This window comes from Cotesia glomerata, linkage group LG4 (assembly GCF_020080835.1).
Source record: "Cotesia glomerata isolate CgM1 linkage group LG4, MPM_Cglom_v2.3, whole genome shotgun sequence".
In the NCBI taxonomy this organism is placed as follows: domain Eukaryota; kingdom Metazoa; phylum Arthropoda; class Insecta; order Hymenoptera; family Braconidae; genus Cotesia; species Cotesia glomerata.
In genome coordinates, this window is record NC_058161.1 from 20,652,073 (window position 1) to 20,679,961 (window position 27,889).

At 29.7% G+C, this 27,889-nt stretch overlaps 2 protein-coding genes across 7 annotated transcripts in view; one reads left to right on the top strand and one right to left on the bottom strand.

Annotated features, from left to right (window-relative positions):
* LOC123263825 overlaps positions 1 to 27,889 on the top strand; it is a 300,526-nt gene that overhangs the window by 185,622 nt on the left and 87,015 nt on the right. Inside the window, exon 3 of one of the 4 annotated variants that reach the window (XM_044726845.1) lies at positions 12,462 to 12,547. The exons of 2 other annotated variants lie outside the window; for them this stretch is intronic. The gene's annotated coding sequence lies outside the window, so the exon portion shown is untranslated. Of the gene's footprint in view, positions 1 to 12,461; positions 12,548 to 27,889 lie in introns of those variants that run through there. One more of the 4 variants, XM_044726848.1, reaches the window with a different exon arrangement.
* Positions 1 to 27,889, bottom strand: part of LOC123263828 (autophagy-related protein 16-1) — a 289,529-nt gene that overhangs the window by 154,937 nt on the left and 106,703 nt on the right. The window lies entirely within an intron of this gene.

The window sequence follows — 27,889 nt, forward strand, 5'->3', positions numbered from 1 at the left end:
ATAATAATAATAATAATAATAATAATAATAATAATAATATGGTTGTGTAAGTGCTGATTTTGTTTGAAAGTCTTGGACAGTGACTGATGATTTAGATAATTTATAATTTATAGTATAAAAAAGAAAAGGGTGAATGAAATAATTCATTTTTTATTAAGTCGGATAGAATTTTCCGGTTGCTTTGAAATGGATCCTTTATATTCGGAGATCGAAAAGGAGAAAGGGAGAACATTTTTCACCACCTGCCGGTGAATGTCAAGACGCTTTGGGAATAGAGATGGGAATAGATTATTGATTAAGGTCCTCTAACCGCCCACCTCCTACCTCCTACCTCTTAGTGGGGTCTCTTTGGTTTCTGATGGAGCGAGTGAGTGAACGAGTTTGCCCTGTCATCCTCCGGCAATTTACAAAATCCTGGAGGGCTTGCCAGGATTTGGTCCGCCGTAACCACCCATGCTAAATCAATTAAAACCGACGTCTTGTTGATATAACTTTCCGTAGACAAATTTACGATGTTTGTTATTGTAATGATGACCCTATCGAAAAAATGGGAATCTACATCGGAAGTATGGATTCCTATGTGGGTTTATATAAGTGGAATAAACATAGACCTTGTAAAAACGTGACTTAGGCCAGTGAGTAGCGTAAAAGACTGTCAACCATGAGGTACCGGGTTCAAGTCTATCAGACGTGAGCAGTTTTTTCGTTAGATAAAATTACAAAATTCGATTTTCAGAATTAATTTCCATTAATACTTAATTAATAGCAATTACTTCATAATTATTTTTAATTTTTTAAATAAATATTTTTTCGCCTGATTAATATGGGAATCTATGTAGGGTCCTACCCTGGATTCCTTTATAGGAAACCATATGGGATTCTATCCAAAAACACTATGTGGAAATCCAGGCTGGTTTCCCATATGGACTTTTTTCTCCAAGTTAATGTGAGAAGTTCTTGCAATAATTAGGAGTATTTAAAAACCCATTGATTCACAGCAGAAATAGCGAATAGAGAAGAGGTTACTGCTGTTAGTGGTGGTAGTATAGCTGAGTACAAGTTTCCCACCGGAGTTGATCACGACTTGGCTATAGTGGGTACCTGGATTTGAAATCTTAACCAACACGTATACATGTTGCTCGTAATTAATACAACTTGTAATCCATGTGCATTCCGGTTTTGTGGTGGTACATGATATTGAGCCAACCAGTAATAGTAAGAGACCGAGTCGGCAAAGGAGACTCTGAACACTGTGTAGCTGAATCCTTTCGGAGATATAAACAACGAACCGACAGCAAGGAGGCTTGCTGTACTAACAACAACAACAAGAATCCTCGAGGCCCAGAAGCTACGGCAAACTATACTCTAGATAGAATCACGTTGGACCAGGTTGGAAGATGGGATGAGGACCGGCTCTCCATTTCCTGTTACACTTAATGGAAATTCAGAAGGTAACCCTCCTAATCTCAGCAATTTCGGTCTTCAAATGGGGTTGTCCTTGCGCCATATGCACATTAGTTGGCTCAAGTTGGGAGTTCCCGAGTTACCAACCAGTTGTGTGTGGCTCGAACCAGTACAGGTACTAGGTATAGGCACTAAAGCATACCACCGTGGACCAGGCTAGAGAGACGAAAGACCAGATTGGGATGGATCTAGTTGTTCACTTTAACTCATCAACTGCCCACGGCGCTTTCAATCTGCTGGTATATAAACGTGCTCGCTGACCTATCAAATCACTTTACATTCGGTTCAACTACAATGGACAGGTCAAAAGTTAAAAGTTCAAAGTGCTTGAGAATTTTAGGGAGATTTCAGTGCCTTTTAACCATTAGTTTATTTTATAAGTACTTTTTGGCCCTTTTTCGTTCAGTTACGCGATCACTAGCAATCGGCTAATGGCGTCAGCGGTTTTCGACCGGTAAACATTTCTCCTTTATTTTTATTTCCCCGTATTCATTTTAGTGGTAAATCTGACTAACCTTCTCCTTCTTGAGTGGATTGAAACTTTTAATTAAAGAAGCTTACTGAATTATTTTTCTGCCTTCTTAATTTTAAATTACAGATAAATAATTAAGACTGTCGAACAGATATAAATCTTTTTCTTTACCTCCCAACAATTCTTCTTCAATAATTGCTCGGAAAAAGTTTAAATGAAACTTTAATTCTTATTTCAAGGTTTTAATTATAAAAAAAAACCTCTTTGTAATTACCTTCTGACTCTTAATCAGTGTTAATAATTAACAAAATATAAATTAATTATTCCCTAAAAATAATTAAATACCGTAATGAAGTATAGAGACTATCCCGTTAAACTTTTAACATACATAATTCCCCTTAAAGTACTCTTTATCCGGGTATCTCGGTTAATTACCCGCGAAAAAGGTTTTAAATAAACCAGAAATCCGAATTAAAACTCGTCGTTCAGGTCTGTATCATAAAAAAGAAGCCTTAGCCCGGTAAATACCGCAAGTCAAACTAACTCAAAGGCAAAGGCTACGTGATATTACACGTCGGATTATAAACCACTGTCAGTATAACACGAACAACACAACGAGAGAGACCCCGAGGTTGGTAGTTGCTTGTGGTACATATATGTACATGCTGAAGCAATACGAGTAACAGCAGTTCGATTATAGCCCGGTCAGCTTGCGGATACATCGCGATATATCTTCATCATTTTGCGGCTGACATTGAGATTAATTGAAACGTGTTCCAAACAGGTGTAAGCCCGTTAAAAGTGTTTTGACGACAGGCTCCAATGAATCCTCATAAAGTCACTGGCATTAAGCTTTTCTCGCTTGTTTATCATTATTTGTTTGTTAAAACTTGTTCCCTATCAAAAGAATCCGTATGGGAAACTAGCCTGGATTTCCACATGGTGTTTTTGGATAGATTCCCATATAGTTTCCTATACAGGAATCCAGGGTAGGATCCTTCATGGACTCCCATATTAGGCGAAGAAAAATTTATTTAAAAAATTAAAAATAATTATGAAGTTATTTCTATTAATTAAATATTAATTGAAATTAATTCTGAAAAAACAGATTATGTAATTTTATCTAATGAAAAAAGTGCTCGCGTCTGATGGACTTGAACCCGGTACCTTATGATTGACAGTCTTCTACGCTACTCACTGGCCTAAGTCACGTTCTTACAAGGTCTATGTTTATTCCACTTATATAAACCCACATAGGAATCCATACTTCCGATGTGGATTTCCCATACAGGAATCCATGAACCCACAGGTTCCTATGTGGATTCCTATAGAAATTCATATTTCCTATGTGGATTTCCCATGTAGGAATCCATGTATCCACAGATTCCCATGTGGATTCCTATGGGAATCCATACTTCCTATATGGATACCTATGGGTTCCTATACGAATTCATACTTTCTTATGTGGATTCCTATATAAGCTCATGTGGATTTTTTTGATAAGGTGCCCTATCAAAAAAATCCATGTGGGAAACCAGCCTGGATTTCCACATGGCGTTTTCGGATAGATTCCCATATGGTTTCCTATACAGGAATCCAGGGTAGGATTCTACATAGATTCCCATATTAATAAGGCGAAAAAAAATTTATTTAAAAAATTAAAAATAATTATGAAGTAATTGCTATTAATTAAGTATTAATGGAAATTAATTCTGAAAATCGAATTTTGTAATTTTATCTAATGAAAAAACTGCTCACGTCTGATGGACTTGAACCCGGTACCTCGTGGTTGACAGTCTTCTACACTACTCACTGGCCTAAGTCACTCTTAAAAAGTCTATGTTTATTCCACTTATATAAATTTACTATAGGAATCCATACTTCTTATATGGATTCCCCTATAAACTCATGTGTCATTTTATCATTATTTGTTTGTTAAATTCTGCTCGCTTATCAAGACTCATGCCCAGTCACTCTCCAGAGGTCAATTATCAGAAAGAAGTTAGAAGCCGGGGGGATGATTCCGTTAATGGGGTTTATATCTAAAGTTTTTTAGTTCCGGGGGTTATTTTTCAGTGGAATCTCATTGGAGCTTTTTCTGCTCATTCAGCTGGTGTATCTCGGCTGGTGATCGGTACACATAAAGCGTTGGTACATAAAAGGAGTAAAGAGGAATGCAGAGGGTGGAGGAGAAAAGTAAAAAGGGCCCCGGTAGTTTAGTTGGTGATAGTAATTCGGGTGGTCGCGAGTTGAGCGCTGATAGAAAGGACAAAGTCGGGCGAAGAGGAAGTAAAAGAGACCTCAGTAAAAGAGCTTAAAAAGAATAGAATGAAATAGAAGAGAGAATGAAAAGCAAAGAGACAACCTTTTAAAAGAGTGAGCATAGCAGGAAAATAGCTGCTCGCAGCGCTGTTATGGCTACGGCACGAACTGTCACCATTTCCGCGTGTTTCTTACTCATCCCACTCTTTACTTTATAGTGTACTCTTTCCACGGCAATCCACCCTTTACAGCCTCTGCTCCCAAAGGCTCTTTCTCTTTCTCTCTTTCTATATATATGAATGTATGTATATGAGAACACAGATATGTACTCGGACCGAGGTTGTCCTTTCGGTCTTTCCATCCATCCTACTTCTATTCCATTTACTCGGTTCATCCTCGCGGTTTCTTTTGTACTTTCTCTTTGTCTTCTTTATCTTTTATTTTTCATAGTTTTACATTTAATTATAAATAAATACTCGACAATTGTTTCCCGAAGCTTTTATCACAATATATAAAATATATTATTTTTTCTAAATAAAATTTATTTGATTTTATTATTATTTTTTTTTTTTTCTTATAGGTGAAAAAATATTTTTTTTCTTTTTCTTTATGATGTTATAACTTGAACAGCCGACGCCAAGTTGGAAAAAACATGTCGGCAAAAATTATCATTTGATTACCGGGAGCTTTTAATGCATATCATTACTCTAAATATTATTCAGAATGAATATAAAAAAAAAAAGTAGATTTCACAAATTGAAAAAAAAAAAAACGTGTTTTTTATAAAATTATATTCATAATAATATATAACTTTTGTCAATAAAATAATGACATCAAAAATAAAATTAGATCTGTCTGAAAGAGTGGGTAATTTTTTATCTAGACTGATGGTGAGGTATGCAAATTAAAGTTTATTTAATAAGCTTTCAGATGCAATTTACAGATATTTGATAGGATATCGCGTTCAATTGTTATTGTACTGAAATACGGTAACAGTGAAAATTTTTGTGATTTTCAAAAATTTTTGAGTTTCTGTCATTCCTAAACTATTTAATTTAGAAAAATAGATAAGTATGCAAATTAAAGCTTGTTAAATAAGCTTTCTGATGCAATTTATAGAAATTAAATATGATATCGCGTTTAATTGTTATTGCACGGAAATACGGCAAAAGTGAAAATTTTAAAGATTTTTGAAAATTTTTTAAATTGCTCTCGTTTCTAAGCTATTTAATTTAGAAAAATAGATAAGTTTGCAAATTAAAGCTTATTAAATAAGCATTTAGATGCAATTTACAATAATTTTACAAGTTATCGTATTTAATAGTTGTTTGGCAAAGAAACAAAGTTCCAAAATTTGAGAATTTTTAAGAATTTAAATTTCTTTAATTTCTAAACTATTTAATTAAGAAAAATAGAAAATAATGCGAATTAAAGCTTATTAAATAAGCTTTCAGATGCAATTTACAGAAATTAAATATGATATCGCGTTTAATTGTTATTGCACGGAAATATAGTAAAAGTGAAAATTTTAACGATTTTTGAAAATTTATGAATCGCTTTCATTCCTAACCTATTTAATTTAGAAAAATAGATGAATGTGCAAATTAAAGCATATTAAATAAGTTTTTAAATCGAATTTACAAAAATTTTACAAGTTATCGCATTCAATAGTTATTTTGCAAAGAAACAATCAAAGTTCCAAATTTTGAGGATTTTTAAGAATTTAAATTTCTGTCATTCCTAAACTATTTAATTAAGAAAAATATATAAGTATGCAAATTAAAGTTTACTCAATAAGCTTTCAGATACAATTTACTGAAATTTGATAGGATATTGCGTTCAATTGTTATTGTACTGAAATACGGTAAAAGTGAAAATTTTTGTGACTTTCAAAAATTTGTGAATTTTCGTCATTCCTAAACTATTTAATTTAGAAAAATAGATAAGTATGCAAATTAAAGCTTGTTAAATAAGCTTTCTGATGCAATTTACAAAAATTAAATATGATATCGCGTTTAATTGTTATTGCACCGAAATACGGTAAAAGTGAAAATTTTTCCGATTTTTGAAAATTTTTGCTCTTATTTCTAAACTAATCGACCGATTCAGCTGATCTTTGAACTTAACCTCTCAAATCGTCCTAAGAATGAGTATGTTACGTTTTATTGAGATCCGTATAGAATTGCGGGAGTTAGAGGAGAGACAAGGCCGGTTATATCGTATATATACACATAGATATATAACTTTTTGAACCATATGCATTTTCTGAATCCACTTGACTGAGTCGAAATATAGCAAAATTTTTCAAAAGTTTCGTCTACGTTTTATTTTTTATAGACATTCTTTACACTAGAAGGGTACTTGGATCTCCTTAAGATGTAAAATTTTTACTTCATAGCATACCATCTACACTAATCGTCTTTTAAGTAATATCTGGAGTCATCTCCAGTATCTGGGATGTGGTTGGACTGAACCGACACTGGTATTACCGAGTCACGAGCTCATCTTGGTAACCTTACGATCCAATAAATTCAAAGCCCCTTCATTTCGAATCAGAAATCCCTTCTTCTAGCAGCAAAAGCAATTGATCTCATTTTTGGAATCTGCCCTTTAAGACAGCCTCAAAATTATCTGTGACTTGATCCTCTGTTTATAGTCCAGTGATGATGATGATGATGATGATGATGATGGTCCTGATCGCTGGAGGAGTTTAATATGCAAGGTAGGAATGACTTAAGTCGACTGAGGATCAGCAGTAACCGCTTTTTAAGTAATATCTGGAGTCATCTGGATGTAGTTGTATTTAACCGACACTGGTATTGCCAAGTCACGAGCTCATCTTGGTAACCTTAGGACATATTCCTCTCATTGTGCTGAGACCGGTAGAGCGCGTGTTCGGGAAGTATGCGATGCTAAAGTGAGTTTATTCTCCTATCTTTGCAGAGTCTTCTTTCTATTCCTATTTCTATTCCTATTCCTTGTACCGGGTCTTTTGTCCTCTACTTAAGTCGGGGCTCTATTCTACAGTCTCAGGTCTCAACTCAGGTTCTCGAAGAGTGTGGGCGCTTTGTCTCTGTCGCCTACTCGTACCCGGTTTCTATTCCGTCCGAGTATCTCATCTTTGTAAGAAGTCGTTGCCAACCACACAATAACCACTGGGAAATCAACTATGACTCTGTTAAGATCATGTACCAACATTTCTCGAATGCTTAATCGAGTCGTGTGTTGCTTTTGTACAGAGTACCTGGTTTTATTGCCGGAATTTGAGTTCTTTCCTTTTTTTTTCTTTAATTGCGAGTTTTTTTTTTTTTTTTTTAACGTGCGTAGTTTAGAAAAAAATATTACTCGATTTCTATATACATAATTAAGAATGACCTTGTATCTTGAGAATTCTTGACGTTTTTAAAGATATAAGCTCACTCCGACATTACTCTCATCAAGACCTTTAATTTGAGTACCCACATCAATTTTTCATATATTTTATATATTTATATATATTATATATATATGTATATATGAAAAATATATCAAACATGCAAGTAGGTACTCAAATGAAAGCTCTTGATGAGTGTTACATTAGGATAAGCTTATATCTTCAAAATATATATTATATATATTAAATAATTAAGAAATGACCTTGTATCTTGTGAAATATTGACATTTTTAAAGATATAAACTAATCCCGATGTTAGACTCATCGAGACCTTTCATTTGAGTACCCACATCAATTTTTCATATATTTATATATATTATATATATATATATATATATATATATATATATATATATATATATATATATATATATATATATATATATATATGTATATATGAAAAATATATAAAAAATGCAAGTGGGTACTAAAATGAAAGCTCTTGATGAGTATAACATCGGAATAAGCTTATATCTTTAAAACATATATTATATAATTAAGAAGTGACCTTGTATCTTGTGAACTATTGACATTTTTAAAGATATAAGCTCATCCCAACATTACTCTCATCAAGACCTTTCATTTGAGCATCCACATCAATTTTTCATATATTTATATATATTATGTATATTATATATATGTAGATATGAAAAATATATCAAAAATGTAAGTGGGTACTCAAATAAAAGCTCTTGATGAATATAACGTCGAGATGAGCTTATATCTTTAAAAACGTCAATATTTAGCAAATTACAGTGCAATTTAACAAATGTCATTATTCAATAAAACAAAATTTTATTAATTTATAGCTCACAAGTCACGGCAGTCACATAGTTGCTAGTTTTAATTACTCAAAAGATTTTTTTAGAAATAAATAAAATACTAGACTAAAAATTAAATTTTGTTAAATAATTTGTACTCAAAGCAGAAAATTTAGATCGGAATGTTATCCTTAATTTCTTAATTCAATTATTCCGGATCAAAGGTAATTTCTTTTTTTTAAATAGAATGCCAAAGTTTAATGAAACCCATGGATTTATTAAATTAACTGCAATTAAAATGGAATTTATCCGTTATTAAAATTTCATCAAATAAAAAATATTTTTTATTTAAAAATAAAAATAAAATATTATTTATAAAAATAAGAACTGAATTTATCAGCAATCAAAGTAGAGAGAGTTATCTTACGGGTCTTACTTGGTCTCACCCCATACTATTGTATTACCCATAGCTGCAACAAAGAGTATAGAGGCTGTTGTCTAGAGACTACAGCAATATAGAGACAATATTCCTGATACCGTTATTCCCGGTATCTCAAATACACATCCGATATCCGAGCCCTCGATATTTCCTCGAGCGTTAGAGTTACCAGTCGGCTAGTCAACGATCGTCTGCTAATATAAGTCCCACGGAGTAGATAGGAGAGTAGAGAGTACGAATATAAGCCCCGGGCGGCTTTAAATCCTTGAGTACATACATACAATAAAAGTAAACTTACTTTTTCTTTCTGTTATCTTCCTTCTATGCTAGGTATTTAATTAAATTATAATTATGATTGAAAATAAGAGGATGATAAAAGAGGGGCTGGTAAAAAAAAAAGTAAGAAACAATTTAAGTAAATTACATAAAGTGTATATAGGTCAAAGTTGACAAAGATGGATCATGACACTAAAGTGAGTTTAGAAGAGTTTCTCGGTAGTTATAATTAAACTTCTTTAAATGTTTCATTTAGATACTGTATTAACTTTTTAGCGTTTTAATTTTATTATTTAATACAAGACTTAACTTAAACTTTTATAATTTTATTTTTATAAACATTTCATTAATTAACATTAGTCATTTTTATTTTTTAAGGAGATCCAAGTATCCTTCTAGTGTAAAGAATGTCTATAAAAAAATAATACTTTTGTAATTTTTAAATTAATTAATAACATTTTTGAGAAAATTTCCGATAAATTTACTCATCTGATTAAGGAATTGAGAAAAATTTTGTCGTCAGGATACATAATTAAGAAACGACCTTGTATCTTGTGAACTATTGACATTTTTTAAGATATAAGCTCATCCCGATGTTACACTCATCGAGAGCTTTCATTTGAGTACCCACATCAATTTTTCATATATTTTATATATTTATGTATATTATACATATGTATATATGAAAAATATATCAAAAATGCGAGTGGGTACTCAAATAAAAGCTCTTGATGAGTATAACATCGGGATGAGCTTATATCTTCAAAATATATGAATCGTTTATTTGAGAAACACCATAAGTCATATTTTTTTCGAATTAGGGTTTATTGCATTTTTCGGTTCTTTGAATTTCCCTTCACTTATACCAGCACCAAAAAATATTAAATCCGTATGCAAAACCTAACCAATCGGTCGATATAAATCTCGTTTAGTTGAGAAACCCTATAAGTTAGTGACATAGGGTTTTTCGAATAAACATTCAATTTCAAATTTCAAAAAATGAATTTCTTTTTGTTTTTTCTTTTTCAAAAAAACTTCTTCTGAGTAGAAAAATTAATTTCAATGCAAAATACTTAAATTTTAATCATTTTTCCAGTATGGGTTTGAAAAAATTAAATTAAATTATTGTTTTATTGTTTGATGTGATTTCACTGACTTTAATTTAAAAATAATTGATTATTAGATAATTAGAAAGTAAATTTACTGTTAAATACTTGAATTTTAATGAGTTTTACAATATTCGCTTGATGGATGAAAAATTAAAAATATGTTATTTTATTGTTGACTCTGATTTAACTGATTTAAATTTTTAAATTAATGATAGCCAAATAAAAATATATTATATTTACTGTTAAATATTTTGATTTGAATAATTTTTGCAATTTTACTTTTATAAAGTTAGATTGTAATAAATTAAAATGTTGTTTTATTGTTGACTCTCAGTTGACTAATTTAAAATTAAAAATAGATGATTTATTATAATTTTCGTTAGTTGTAGTTCCAATACATATTTTGTACTATATTTTATAAATATAATAAATAATTGACGGAGAAAAATGAATAAATTAATGATTTTATTACTATTTTGTTCGTTTTGATGAGAAACCCCATAAGTCAATCAACTTCAAATCATTATTATGAATAGTAGTAATTAACAATTAAATTTTTTCATGCTCGAATATTTTTTCGGGATACTAACATTATTATTATTCATCATTGGTTCATGATGTTAATGCAAACTTGACCGAGAAAAATGGTTTTTGCTTCGCCTGAAAAATTTAGTATTTTTGACTTATGGGGTTTCTCAAATAAACGATTCAATTATGTGATTAAATATCCCGGAAACCTACTGTTTTTTAATTTTTTTATAATTTATTACGTAAATTGAATTTACAAATTTTCAGGAAGTTTTAAAAATTTGCCTGCGTGGATCTCCTTAAGTTAAACTCCTGCAGCGATGACTACGAGGATCGATAAGGAGTAAATTAAGGCCCATAATCCTGTCCTCGGCTCAGCCAGTTAGTTTATATAAGAATGTGTTTCTCCTGGGTAACAGTGTCAAAGATAGCTATAAACTTTAATACATTACAGATGAGAAAGGAGTTAGAGTCTGAACAAACAGTAAAACTACTAGCGGGGTTGTTACGAGTTGAGGTTTTATATCTTTCTCCCGATAGAGGGAAGCGAGTTTATATACCTGATGCTCTCTCCCGGTTGATTCATCGCCGGTATCTGGTACTTTATGTCCTGGTGTTGATATCGAGGGCGAGTAATTCCGGTCCAGCCCCCAACAGGAGGGATTTTATGCTAAGCAGCGGTACTAACCCGTGTCTCTCGTTAGATTCTTAGATGGTAAGGTTATTCTGGGAGTGAGAGTGAGGGTGGGCTTTTTTATGCTCCAGGGATGACAGTAGTGTATGGTGATCCACTGGGATCAGGCTCCAGATGGAGATGGGAGATAAGAGTCAGATTCAGTGATAATATCGAATATCGGGACTAGACTACCGGGTTTTATGACCGGAAGGTATTCCTAGATTTGCTTGGACCTTTTTTTTACATTATATATACTCTTTCACGATCTGTATCGGTTGTTTATGGACGCCAGGGCTTAATCATTTTGTTATTACACCCTGCTCATCGTTATGTAAGAGTTTCTATTTACTTTTTACTTTAGATAGTGATAAAATCGTTAAAAATACTCTATTTTCAAATACATAATTAAGAAATTACCTTGTATCTTGTGAAATATTGACAATTTTAATGATATAAGCTCATATTGATGTTACACTCATCGAGACCTTTCATTTGACTACCCACATCAATTTTTCATATATTTTATATATTTATGTATATTAAATATATGTATATATGAAAAATATATCAAATATGCATGTAGGTATTCAAATAAAAGCTCTTGATGAGTGTAACATTAGGATGAGCTTATATTTTTGAAATATACATTACATAATTGAGAAATGACCTCATATCTTGTGAACTATTGACATTTTTAAAGATATAAGCTCATCCTGATGTTACACTCATCGAGACCTTTCATTTGAGTACCAGCATTAATTTTTCATATATTTTATATATTTATATATATTATATATATGTATATATGAAAAATATATCAAAAATGCAAATGGGTACTCAAATGAAAGCTCTTAATGAGTATAACATCGGGATGAGCTTATATCTTTAAAATCGTCAATATTTAAGAAATTAGAGTGCAATTCAATAAAAATCATTATTTAATGAAACAAAATGTTCTTTATTTATATTTTCCAAGTCACATAATGACTGCAAGGTTGCCTGTTATTATTATTAAATTTATTTCTTTTTAATTATTTACAGATCAAAGGAATTCTTCCTTATTAATAGAAGCATCGGAGGAAGCTTTGAAGTCTAAAATACACACTCGATTACTTGGACAATTATCGGTAAGTTAAAACTCAAAAATTTAAATTGAATTTTTCTTTGAAGTTTAATGACAATTACCGATGATGAAACTATTTATTATTAATTAAAAACCATAAAAAAAAATAACAGAAGTATTTTAATTTTAATTTTAATTTAAAAAAAGTATAGCATTACGAACTAAGAGTTAGATATCTATCGTACATGACTCGGTGATTTCTTTCATGGTTAAATTGTTTCTGTCATCGGCAGTACTCGGCTCTGGACTGCTCTTACAATACAACATAATATCAAACCAATTTTAAATGGAACAGAGCAAAAAAACGCAAATCTATTACTTGAGTCAATAGCAATCGAGCCGACTTTAAATTATATTTATATTTATCTATAAATATAAATAAAGTTTATACCAATAGAGATATTAATGGCGTAACTAATATCCGCAAAATAATATTATTTTTATTTTAGTTTATATTAAGTTAATATTAACTTTAAATAAACTTAATAAAGCTATTTCCGGATGTTACTAACCGAACCCGTTTCTGGCTCTAACGAACGGTATTATTCGGCACAAATTCTTACAACATACCTTGCTTCGCTTCGACGCCTATCTAATTGTCAATTGTAAGTAATCGAATTCCAAAACAAGTGAGTCATTCGATTAAATAAATACTAATACTTATTAGTTATTACAATAAATTCAAACAAATTTACCGGTGCTCTCGGCCGGTACTAATTGGATTCTAATTTTAGAAAAAGTGGGAGGCTTCTAACTATAATTATATGTAATTATATGTTAGAATTTTTGAGTTGAGGCGTGAGATAATTTTTTAAATTATTACTTTTGAATCTATATTATTAAGAGAGTAAAAAAAATTTTGTGGTCGGTGTATTTATATGATAAATATTTGGAAATTCTCTATTTCTAGATACATAATTAAGAAATGACCTTGTATCTCATGAACTAATGACATTTTTGGAGATATAAGATCATCCCGATGTTACCGGGAATACACTCATCAAGACCTTTCATTTGAGTACCCACATCAATTTTTCATATATTTTATATATTTATATTTATTAATATATATGTATTAGGGTGTTCCAAAATGTAACTTCCGTGGAGAACCTTTTAAAATTGAAAATTTGAGTTCCATTTTTAACAGCAGCTGTGTTTGGGCATTTCCTGAGATACTTCGGGGTGAGAGGATTCATTTGATTATTTATAGGATTTTTAACAGGAGATGTAATTGGACACTTCCGGCCAAATTTCGAATTTTCACCGGAAATGCCCAAACGTAGCCTCTGTTAAAAGCGGAACTCGAAATTTCAATTTTAAAAGGTTCTCCACGGGAGTTGCATTTTGGCACACCCTAATATGTATATATGAAAAATATATCAAAAATGTATGTGGGTACTCAAATGAAATCTCTTGAAGAGTGTAATATCAGGATGAGCTTATATTTTTGAAATATTTATTATATATATTACATAATTAAGAAATGACATTGTATCTCGTGAACTATAAACATTTTTGAAGATATAAGCTCATCCCGATGTTACACTCATCGAGACCTTTGATTAGAGTACCCACATCAATTTTTCATATATTTTATATATATTACATGTATCTATATATGAAAAATATATCAAAAATGCATGTGGGTACTCAAATGAAAGCTTTTAATTAGTGTAACATCGGGATGAACTTATTTCTTTAAAAATGTCAGTAATTAAGAACTGACATTGCTATCTTGTCAACTAATGATATTTTTGAAGATATAAGCTCATCTCGATCTCACTCTCAATGAGACCTTTCATTTGAGTACCCACATTAATTTTTCATATATTTTATATATTTATGTATATTATATATATAAATATATGAGAAATATATCAGAAATGCATGTAGGTACTCAAATAAAAGCTCTCAATGAGTATTACTTCGGGATGAGCTTATATTTTAAAAATATACGTTATATATATATATATGTATATACTAGCTGTTACTCACCCACTCTGCTGGGCGCTTTATAGAATTGCATTTTAGATCTAGACTTGAAATTTAATTAGAGTATTGTTTTGACTTACACAGATTCCCAATTCTGTCAAATTGGCATGCACCTTTTATTCATGTAATTCTAGCTATAATATTCATTGTAACTTTAAATTTGCAATCATTATACCATTTCCGTGTCTTTCTTATAAAAATGAATAATAATTAATATGAAAAAAAAAATTTTTTAAAGAGCATTGAAAGTTTCAGTTAAAGAAATTGCAGGTCTCATAAGTGAATAAATCTGCCTAGTATATAAACATAACCAATCGAATTAAAAAATTTATTTTAAACAAATAAATAATTTATTTTCAACAAAAATTCATAATTTCTAAGTCAAAAAAATATAGGTTTCGGATGATATGTGCATACAGGTTGATAATAATAAAGCAGAAAATTTTGAAAGAAGCTTTGAAAGGCAGATTAACAGTGCGATTTGAAAGAAAAGTTAAAAGGCAGATCAATACTGTGATGAAAAATAAATTTGAAGGCAGTAAATAGAGAGAGGCAGTAATACTGTGATGAAAAAAATTGTAAAAGGCAGTTCTTACTGTTGAACAATGTAACAAATCTATCTAATTATCCATAGATTCCGAATAAGTAATTACCAACATATCATATACTAAAACCTTCTTGGAAACACACTGCATTCTATGGTATAAGTATTATTCCGATCGGTTCAGTAGTTTTCATAATATAACCGAACAAAAATACCGACTCTCCATTTATTATTATAGATGGAAAATATATCAAAAATGCATGTGGGTACTCAAATGAAAGCTCTTGACGAGTGTAAGCTCGGGATGAGCTTATATCTTTAAAATCGTAAATATTTAAGAAAATACAGTGCAATTTTCCAAAATTCACTATTTAATAAAATTTAATTTATTTCTATTTGACAAGTCAAGGCAGTCACATAGTGACTGCAAAGTTTCTAGTTTATATTAATGATTTTTTGAATAAAATCTAACTCATTAAAGTAAATAATTCTTTCAACAAGCAACAATTGTCTCGCAATAGCAAATAGTCGATACAAAAAGGGAGTCGTAAATAGGTAAAGAATAGAATGAAATCGAATAGAAATGTAATGGATATAAAAATAGTCTACAAAAGAGAAGTTGTCTATTTCTTAGGATGAGACGTAGAAGTATATAAGCAGTCAGTATATAATCCCGTATAAGGTGTCTAGGTGATTAACAGCTCGGCAGATATGCCGCTGGGGATGGATAATTGTCGGTAAATGTTGAAACGCGTAACGAGACCGGAATCGTAGTTACGTTTTCTGTTTGTGTATATCATCCTGTAGTTTATTTTATTGGTAGTTGTGTGGAGTAAAACGTAAAGAGAATCAACTGTTTTCCAGAGTTTGTTTCTCTTCCCCGTTGAGGCGAGTGTAGAATCCATGTAGATGCAGATTCAGATACATCCAACATACAGTAGAGAGTACAGCCTCCAACTACAGATCCTGATTTCTATTTCGATGTAGTGACCAGTTCAGTTTTAGAGTTTTGTTTTAAACAGCAAAAGAGAATACTATATACACTGTAGCTTTGTCTGTATGTGTGGATATGTGTGATGTGGACGCCCAATATAATGGAAATGCGCAAGGGAATGAACACCAACAGAACACCAACTTGCTGGAATAAATCCCAGTGCATTGCCGTTTCACTGTTTATTTATATGTTGTGTGTATATCCCGAGTAGGAGGATATAGGCGCTATCACCTACTGCAGATTTTCCCTGTTGATGTTCATGTGGATATGTGTACATAGATGTGGGATACCTGTGAGCTGGTCGGCTGGCTGGCAATGTACCAGGTGAACGCATGCTCATTCTGGCATGTCACGTCCTACCGGTAATCCGATTAAATCCAATTGCTAAACAAGACGTATCTATTAATTTATAAATTTGTTATTTGTTATCTTTCATTTTTATCAGACAACATAATATTTATTTTTTGACAACCATAAAAACTAGCAACCAGTCACTATGAAACTTCCGTGACTTGTGGGATATAAATAAATTTAATTTTGCTTTATTAAATAATGAATATTGTTAAATTGTACTTTACTTCCTTAAATATTGATGTTTTTAAAGTTATAAGCTCATCCCGATGTTATACTCATTAAGAGCTTTCATTTGAGTACCCACTTGCATTTTTGATATATTTTTTATGTATATATATATATATATATATATATATATATATATATATATATATATATATATATATATATATATATATATATATATATATGAAATATATGAAAAATTGATGTGGGTACTCAAATGAAAGGTCTTAATGAGTGTAATGTCACGGTGAGTTTATATCTTTAAAAATGTCAATAGTTCACGAAATACAAGCTAATTTCTTAAATATTGACGATTTTTAGGATATAAGCTCATCCCGATGTTACTGTCATCAAGAGCTTTCATTCGAGTACCCACATGCATTTTTGATATATTTTTCATATATACTAATGACAAAAATGTTATTATCTTACAAGAAACAAGGTTATTTCTTAATTATGTAATATATATTTCAAAGATATAAGCTCATCTCGATGTTACACTTATCAAGAGCTTTCATTTGAGTACCCACTTACATTCTTGATATATTTTTTATATATTTATATATGTAATGTATATAAATATATGAAATATATGAAAAATTGATGCGGGTACTCAAATGAAAGCTCTCAATGAGTATAACATTGGGACGAGTTTATTTCTTCAAAAATGTCAATAGTTCACAAGATACAAGGTCATTTCTTAATTATGTAACTAGAGATGCATTTTCGAATTTAGCCTAAATACTTATTATCATAAATTGACTATTGGTGAGAATGATATAAATACCTTGGCTACAAAATTCTGCTAATTCTTTTAATAATATAGATAAAATTTTTTCGATTATTTCAGAAGGAAAAAAAATTTTTTTTTCCCACGGATTATTTTATAATTAAAATCCTGAAAGTCTACTACAAAGAATAATCGATAAAAAAATTCAATTATTGAACGCATAAGGATTTTGTTTGTGTCTGAAAATTCCATTTCCGTATGAAAATTTTATCAAGAGATTTATCGCGTTAAGTAATGGAAAAATATTGGACACGGATAATGGGATTGAAGCTGGGCTTTTCCATCTACCAGCTAATAATGATAAACAAAATACAATAAAAAAAAAAAAAAAATTACAAAATAAAATTCTCTTTGGATATCCTCGGAATTCTCAATCTATCTCGCGAAGCGTTTCAATATCACCGCTTTATTATTTTGGCGCGTCGGATGTCAAACAAAATCAGATTTTATAAAATATCTAATATAATATAATAAAAAGTAAATAAAATAGAGGATCAAAAAGCATCCCCGGGGTTTCAATTACCTCGGTAAAAGTCCAGACACGTTCGCTAATGAATTTTCTATTACGCGTGTGACGCAAACGGTTCGTTACCACAAAATAAAAATAAAATTTAGTTTTAACGAGCGCTGAATAGAAGTTGAGGAGCAAAGATAGAAGAGGAGGACAGAGAGGATGTAATATCGATGATGGCCAGTTAAAATCAATGGCCTGGTTATTTGCGTACTGCGTATATTTCTGGGTATTGCGTATAGTACTATTACTGAGAGTCATTGTGTTGAAATTCGGTCCACTTGGATTGACCAGAAACACATGTTAGCGATTCGACGTCCTGTTCGCCCGCTAAACACGCTTCTAACCACCTACAATATACCTATGAATACGCTAATAGTTTTCCTCTGTCTGTCTGTCTATGTGTTCTACAGTCGGGAGCGCAAGTCGACAATGTCCAGGGTCTATAAGCACATCTATGCACGTACAACGCGTATATAGTATGTCGTGCCAAGAGGCGGAACTCCCCCTTCTTCCTGGTACCTACATGAGCATACACGAAATTCAGTGCCGACAATAAGCCAAATTAAAGTTATGTTTCCGTTTTATTGTCGGGACGACCAGACAATTTTTTAAATTATTATTGACCATTGTCAAAAATTTTTTAAGGTATAATTTGGGCTGATAAAAGGATTTTTAGGGGAATTTATTATTAAAATTCTATATTTTACTCATTTGTAAGAAAATTTTTTTTAAATAAGAAAGCAATTTTGCTCTCCTAGTAACTTTTCAGCCGTTTATTTGAGAAACCCCATAAGTCATATTTTTTTTTTAAATCGGGTTTATTGCATTTTTCGGTTCTTTGAATTTCCCCTCATACCAGCACCAGAAAATATTAAATCCGTGTTCAAAACCTAACCAATCGGTCGATATAAATCTCGTTTAGTTGAGAAACCCTATAAGTCAGTGACTTATAGGGTTTTTCGAATAAACATTCAATTTCAAAATTCAAAAAATAAATTTCTTTTTGTTTTTTCTTTTTCAAAAAAACTTCTTCTGAGTAGAAAAATTCATTTCAATGCAAAATACTTAAATTATAATCATTTTTGCAGGATGGGTTTGAAAAAATTAAATTAAATTACTGTTTCATTGCTTGATGTGATTTCACTGACTTTAATTTAAAAATGATTGATTATTAGATAATTAGAAAGTATATTTACTGTTAAATACTTGAATTTTAATGAGTTTTACAATATTCGCTTGATGGATTAAAATTAAAAATATGTTGTTTTATTGTTGATTCTGATTTAACTGATTTAAATTCTGAAATTAATAATAACCAAATAAAAATATATTTTATTTACTGTTAAATACTTTGTTTTATTAATTTTTGCAATTTTAGTTTTATAAAGTTAGATTGTGATAAATTAAAATGTTGTTATATTGTTGACTCTCAGTTGACTAATTTGAAATTAAAAATAGATGATTTATTATAATTTTCGTTAGTTGTAGTTCCAATACATATTTTTTACTATATTTTATAAATATAATAAATAATTGACGGAGAAAAATTAATAAATTAATGATTTTATTACTATTTTGTTCGTTTTGATGAGAAACCCCATAAGTCAATCAACTTCAAATCATTATTATGAATAGTAGTAATTAACAATTAAATTTTTTCATGCTCGAATATTTTTTCGAGATACTAAAATTATTATTATTCATCATTGGTTCATGATGTTAATGCAAACTTAATCGAGAAAAATATTTTTTGCTTCTCCTGAAAAATTTAGTATTTTTCACTTATAGGGTTTCTCAAATAAACGATTCACTTGTATCAAGGTCAAATGGTGTTTTAATAGTTTCAAGAACAAATTCATTTTATATTTGTTATTAACTAACATATTTATTATTATAGTTTTAAGAAAAAATTTTGTTTATGTTCGTTATTAATTAACACCTAAGTATATCAAGATCGTGTTGTCAGCATGTTAAATCCTTTATTTATGTTTTTTAATTAGTTTTTTTCTAATTATCCTAAATAATTTATAGTTTAATATATAAACAATAATGTTTCTAAGGTTGAAATGATATAAAAGTCTTTTTAATAAACAACTTTATGTAGACATTTTGTACTTGTCCCACCAGTCACAATAAAAACAAATTTTTTTAATTGTTTCTACGTAGGTAATCAGTCTAATTCTTCATAATATTGAATGTTTGTAGGATAAATTTTGTTATTGAGAGGGAAGTATTTTTTAAAAGTTTAATGGTCAAACTGAAATTGGACTTTAAGTATACCTTTGGTAAGAGAGAAGGATTTGTTCTTAATCCCACCAGTCACACTCAGTCAAATGATAATTACGAGAAACTTAAAAAGTAATGGAGGTTTTTGACAAAAGGATGTTAATTAGTTATTTTCCTATATTATAAGATAAATTTTACTATGGTATAAATTTCAGTCACATAATTATATATAATTGATGGAATTCCAGAGTCAAATATCCCACCAGTCACTATAGAATACTCCTTTAGTCATTTATTTGGGAGAAAAAAATATTTTTTACCCATCTATATTATTTGTTACAGTTTAATAAATTATTTTTTTTATTCTAAAAAAATTATATTAATATAAACAAAGCCTTATTATATCCAAATAAATATTTGTTTCCACCAAATAATATTTAGTAATAGTTACTAAATATTTGTTTGGTAAGTATTGTCGGTAGATGGCGATGCTTTCATTCCAATGTGATACATAACCTATTAACTGACTCAGATTATTTTATTCTGCTCGATTTTGGAAGATTTATCTTCCCTTTGAAAACACACATACTCCCAAATGTCTTTAATGTAATTTCTCAGTGGAGTTTAGTTTAAATTTTTCAATTTGTCTATTATCATGTTAAAAACTTGTTTTATTTTTAATTTTATAAATGTCTCTAAAAAATTATAATTTAATGAAATTATTTTCTCTATAATACCTTATATTTTTACTTAAAATTATTTATTTTAATTATTTTGATTTATTTTGAGTTAAAGGTTAGGTTATACGGTAAAATTAGTTAAAAAATGAATTTATTTAATACCAATAAACGATTTATTGCGAAGCAATAAATTATTTGTTAAATACTACTAAATATTTATTTAGTGTAAATATTACTAAATCTTATTAAAATAGAACTAAATTCTAAAAATTTTATCGATAAAATTTTGTCGATTAAATGTCTTAAAGGTTAAGAGTGTGAATAACAGACAAAGATCGTAGATTATTGATTGATTGATTGGGTAAATAAGAAGTAAATAAAAAATCTCGACGAGTTAGATGGAATAAATTGCATCGGATCGTTGATTCGGTGGCTGCGTCGCCCTTGCTGGAGTAAACTAAAAAGCAACTAAGGAAAAAAAGGTTGAGTTTGGTCCAAATGCCAATAATCTGTAGAGCTAAGCGACGCTCTCAAAGTCAGTAGAGACTTGGTAGGATATGAAAGGGGAAATCGAATTAGATTCGATAGGAGGAGGAATGATGGACCCGAAATCCAATTCTGGAAAAGTGTTTGCCCTCAAGATCCAACAAACTTAAAAAAAGCTCTCCTTTTCTCATCTAAGTTATCCTTATTTTTATTTTTATTTTTATTTATTTATTTATTTGGTTAGGTTATTTGTTTAGGATTATATTTTGTTGTCCTGGCGCCACAGGAGAGCAGAACATGTGGAGTCATTGTATGGTCATCGTTCTTATCTAAATCTTATTTTTGTTTATCTATCCTCCAGAGACTTAACTCGTGGGTTTTCTCTATGTAATGTCCAATGTGCAAAAGATCCAAGCTGAGACTAGTTTTATAATCTAGATAAAATCGAGCTGAGCTGAGCGCATCAACCGGTTTAAAAACATTTATTTCCTTGGCCAAATCACCCGCGCGACTATATTATACATTATACATTTTAAATTTTATAATTCATATTTTATATTTATATTATATAAGGCATACACAGTACACACTATAAAACGTTAACTCTGTTACGTGACTTGGACAAGTTAATAATACATCTACACTCTATATTATATTATCCTGAAACACACTCCATCTATGATATGATATGATACCTCCACTTATATCTGTATTTTTAATAAACCGTTATATCTATTATTTTATAACAAACTCTATTTGCCTTCCTCTTTTTTAATTATTTTATCAGTTTACCACCTCTAGTTTTAAATGCAGTAAAACATATACAGGAAATATTTATACGACGAGTTTTTATATTAATATATTCAAGTCTAATTATTTACTTTGACTTCCTTTAACCATTTTTATCCTTCTAATTACACTTACGCACCTTTAACGAAGAACCTTTAAACAGAGTTGACTTTAATTTCAAAAATTGCACTGTACTTTTTTTAACTATTGACGATTTTAAAGATATAAGATCATCTCGATGTTACACTTATCAAGAGCTTTCATTTGAGTACCCACATGCATTTTTGATATATTTTTCATATATACATATATATAATATATATGAATATATAAAAAATTGATGTGGGTACTCATATGGAAGGTATTGACGAGTATAACATCGAAATGAGCTTATATTTTAAAAAATGTCAATAGTTCACAAGATACAAGGTCATTTATAATTATGGTAAATTGCACTGTACTTTTTTAATAATTGACGTTTTTAAAGATATAAGCTCATCCTGACGATACACTCATCAAGAGCTTTCATTTGAGTACCCACATGAATTTTTTATATATTTTTCATATAAACATATATATAAATATATAAAATATATGAAAAATTGATGTGGGTACTCAAATGAAAGGTGTTGATGAGTGTAACATCGGGATGAGCTTATATCTTTAAAAATTTCAATAGTTAACAAGATACAAGGTAATTTCTTAATTATGCTAAATTGCATTGTACTTTCTTAACAATTGACGTTTTTCAATATATAAGCTTATCCCGACGTTACACTCATCAAGAGCTTTCGTTTAAGTACCCACATGCATTTTTGATATATTTTTCATATATATATATATATATATATATATATATATATATATATATATATATATAATATGTATATAAAATATATGAAAAATTGATATGGTTACTCAAATGAAAGGTCTCGATGAGTGTAATGTCATGGTGAGCTTATATCTTCAAAAATGTCAATAGTTCCCAAAATACAAGGTCATTTCTTAATTATGTATTTAGAAATAGAGTATTTTCGAACTAAGCTGATTTTATCAATAACTAAAATTTTTAAAAAATTTAATCATATAGATTATCGTCAATTTGATATAAGAAACAAACAAACTAAAAGCTGATTGGAAAGAAACTTCAAATGAAGTTGTTTTTATTAAGTTAATTTACAGCTTACCATAAACTATAATAAGTTGATGAAACAAATCCCATCAAACAGAGTAACACACCAGTAAATTTAAAGTGTCAATCTGTGCTAGGTAACATCAAGCACGTACGTTACTTTTATAGCTAGACTGGCATACCGGAAAAACTGTTAAGTTAGTACATAGAACGTAGAACAGCAAAACAGCAACCAGCAACCAGCAACGCCCCAGGGTTCAAACACCGTCAAATTGTTCTTACCATTCTTCGTTCTTTCTTAAACTCAGTGTCTTAATATAAAGTTTTAAAAAATTCCATTTTTCGCAGTAATCTATATTATTTAGAGAATAAGAAAAATTTTGTGTTCAGGATACATAATTAAGAAATTATCTTGTATCTTGTGAACTATTGACATTTTTAAAGATATAAGCTCATCCCGATGTTACACTCATCAAGACCTTTCATTTGAGTACCCACATCATTTTTTCATATATTTATATATTATATATATGTATATGACAAATATATCAAAAATGCATGTGGGTACTCAAATGAAAGCTCTTGATGAGTGTAATATCGGGATGACCTTACATCTTTAAAAACGTCAATATTTAAGAAAGTACAGTACAATTTAACAAAAATCATTATTTAATAAAGCAAAATTTTATTCATATATAGGTGATTCTCTGTAAAGACATCTTAAATCTGTACAAAATTGTCCGACCAAAATATTTTTGATTTTATTAGAAAAAGAATTAACAAGGGCTACAAAACTATCAGCTTAATCATAATAAATAAACAGCCGATTTAATTTTTGCTTTTCGATATTTGTGTATCTTTTGCCATATAACATCACAGGGGGCTGTTTGCCAGGGAACTGTTTTTTTTTTTATCAAATTGAGAAAAATCAAGCAAACTATTTCAATGCATTCAACTTTTCAAGTTCTCAATGAATGTTTACATTAATTAGAATAATATTAAGACTTATGGATCCAATTTTATAAATAAATTATAAATAAAAATAGTTGCCAGGGGACTGAGTTTTGAAGTGGCCCAGACACATATTTCCAGCACAAACGGTGCTTTGACACTAAATACAATGCCGATAAAGCGCTAACAGTCCTATGGTTATTAACTCAAGGCTAGTTATGTCCTTATAAACCTTACAAAAGGTAAAATAACACGCTGGATTTTTTTTTTGGCTTTGAACTTCTGGCAGGTGACTGTTCTTAAAATGCCTGGGACAAACTTTGGTTTAATGAATTTAATGAAACAAATTAATTTTCGTTACTTTTTATTGAAGAAGATTGTTAGTTAACTAATTAAGTTTATAAACATTATGGACAAAGTTATATATTATGGACGAATAACTTAAAATTTAATCTTAAAGTTTTAATTTTAGGAATGGGACAGCCCAGGGGACTATTTCGGTGGTTTACCAATTTATAGCAAAAAAACCAAATTTTATTTTATTTTAGTTTTCAATGCTCCAAATAGAAATGTTTTTTAACTTTCGTAATAAATTTTTTTTAGTAACAAAATAACAATTTTTCTAATAAAAAAATGCCTGGGACAGCAAAAAACATCCTTACAGAGAATCGCCCATATAGTTCACAAGTCACAGCAGTCACATAGTGACTGCAAAGTTGTTAGTATAAATAGCAACATACCCGGTTATAAGATTACAAGTGGATCCAAAATAAAGATTCGAGCAAGGCGTAGGAGGTACCTTGTTCAGTCGGTTTTATTATCACAGAAGTCGGCGAGATGTACAAATAACAAATAAAAGGAATGAAGGTTAATAACAGCGAATCATCGAGTTGCTCATTTCTATCTATGTTATGTGTTGTCTTGATAATGTTGACGTGCTCGAACGCTCAGTCACGTTTCACTGTGCACTTCATGATCAAGCTCTATTTACTTGTTTCTTATATGTCATGTTTTATAAATCTAGATATCCGGGTTAAGCGTCGCTTTACATTTATCGCATCATTTATATCTCTTCATTACAATTTTTTTAAAAACCACTAATTACACTCATTTATGTACAAAAAAATTGATTTTTGACTGCATTAAACTTTAATTACCAATTCTCACTCCAATTATCATAAATCAAAGTTTGCAAAAATTAATTTAGAGCCTTAACCGCTAATTATTTAAAAAAGAAAGTTAATTTCTCACTAAACACCAAGTGGAATTTTTATTACCGATACTTATGACCGTAATTGTCATAAATTAATTTTACGTCCGTGTTCTAGACACGCCAGAGTCTAATTCAGGCATTCCAAAAAAAAAAAAAAAAAAAAAACAGTAGTTAATTGAGTTTAACCTCGTCCAAATTCACCTCGATAATCAATCGTCCGTAGTAACTATGAATAAACCTGAAGCTGATTACCTCGAGCTCGAAGTAATGTTTTTTTATAAAAATTAATATCATTAGCCGGCATTAATAATCCGATGCGTAACGGACGTCTCCGATCTGTGTTAAAATAAAAAGTAATATTCTTAATTATTAAAAAAAAAAAAAAAACAATGGTATATGGGTGATTCTCTGTAAGGATGTTTTTTGCTGTCCCAGGCATTTTTTTATTGGAGTAATTGTTATTTTGTTACTAAAAAAAATTTATTACGAAAGTTAAAAAACATTTCTATTTCGAGCATTGAAAACTAAAATGAAATAAATTTTGTTTTTTTTTTGCTATAAATTGGTAAACCACCGAAATAGTCCCCTGGGCTGTCCCATTCCCAAAATTAAAACTTTAAGATTAAATTTTAAGTTATTCGTCCATAATATATAATTTGGTCCATAATGTTTATAAACTTAATTAGTTAACTAACAATCTTCTTCAATAAAAAGTACCGAAAATTAATTTGTTTCATTAAATTCATTAAACCAAAGTTTGTCCCAGGCATTTTAAGAACAGTCCCCTGCTAGAAGTTCAAAGCCAAAAAAAAATCCAGCGTGTTATTTTACCTTTTGTAAGGTTTATAAGGATCTAACTAGCTTTGAGTTAATAACCATAGGGCTGTTAGCGCTTTATCGGCATTTTATTTAGTGTCAAAGCACCGTTTGTGCTGGAAATATGTGTCTGGGCCACTTCAAAATTCAGTCCCCTGGCAACTATTTTGATTTATAATTTATTTATAAAATTCGATCTATAAGTCTTAATATTATTCTAATTAATGTAAACGTTCATTGAGAACTCGAAAAGTTGAATGCATTGAAATAGTTTGCTTGATTTTTCTCAATTTGATAAAAGAAAAACAGTCCCCTGTGATGTTATATGGCAAAAGATACACAAATATCGAAAAAGCAAAAATTAAATCGGCTGTTTATTTATTATGATTAAGCTGATAGTTTTGTAGCCCTTGTTAATTTTTTTTCTAATAAAATCAAAAATAATTTGGTCGGACAATTTTGTACAGATTTAAGACGTCCTTACCGAGAATCACTGATATAGAAAAAAAGGTTCACGCGCCAAGAAAATATTTTCTTCCTAATTATTTTCTTGAGCGAAAAAAAAATTTTTATTGACACAAGAAATTTCACCTATTCCAAAATTAATTCTCTTGCTTTAAGAAATACGTAGCTTGATCCAAGAAAATTTATTTAAGTCAAGAAAATCTTCTTGTTTTGAGAAAATTCAGCCTCAAGCTCCAAAAAATTTAGTTCTTGATAGAAGTTAATTTTCTTGTCATGAGAAAATTTCTCTCTTGTTCCAAAAAATTAAATATAAAGATAGAAGTTAATTTTCATAAATATTTTTATTGATTAACATGTTAATTGGGAAGATCAAATAATTCTTTGAATTTCCCCTCATACCAGCACCAAAAAATATTAAATCCGTGTTCAAGACCTAACCAATCGGTCGATATAAATCTCGTTTAGTTGAGAAACCCTATAAGTCAATGACTTATAGGGTTTTTCGAATAAACATTCAATTTCAAAATTCAAAAAATAAATTTTTTTTTGTTTTTTCTTTTTCAAAAAAATTTCTTCTGAGTAGAAAAATTCATTTCAATGCAAAATACTTCAATTTTAATCATTTTTGCAGTATGGGTTTGAAAAAATTAAATTAAATTATTGTTTTATTGTTTGATGTGATTTCACTGACTTTAATTACAAATGATTGATTATTAGATAATTAGAAACTAAATTTACTGTTAAATACTTGAATTTTACAATATTCGCTTGATGGATTAAAATTAAAAATATGTTGTTTTATTGTTGACTCTGATTTAACTGATTTAAATTCTGAAATTAATAATAACCAAATAAAAATATATTTTATTTACTGTTAAATACTTTGATTTTAATAATTTTTGCAATTTTACTTTTATAAAGTTAGATTGTGATAAATTAAAATGTTATATTGTTGACTCTCAGTTGACTAATTTGAAATTAAAAATAGATGATTTATTATAATTTTCGTTAGTTGTAGTTCCAATACATATTTTGTACTATATTTTATAAATATAATAAATAATTGACGGCGAAAAATTAATAAATTATTGATTTTATTACTATTTTGTTCGTTTTGATGAGAAACCCCATAAGTCAATCAACTTCAAATCATTATTATGAATAGTAGTAATTAA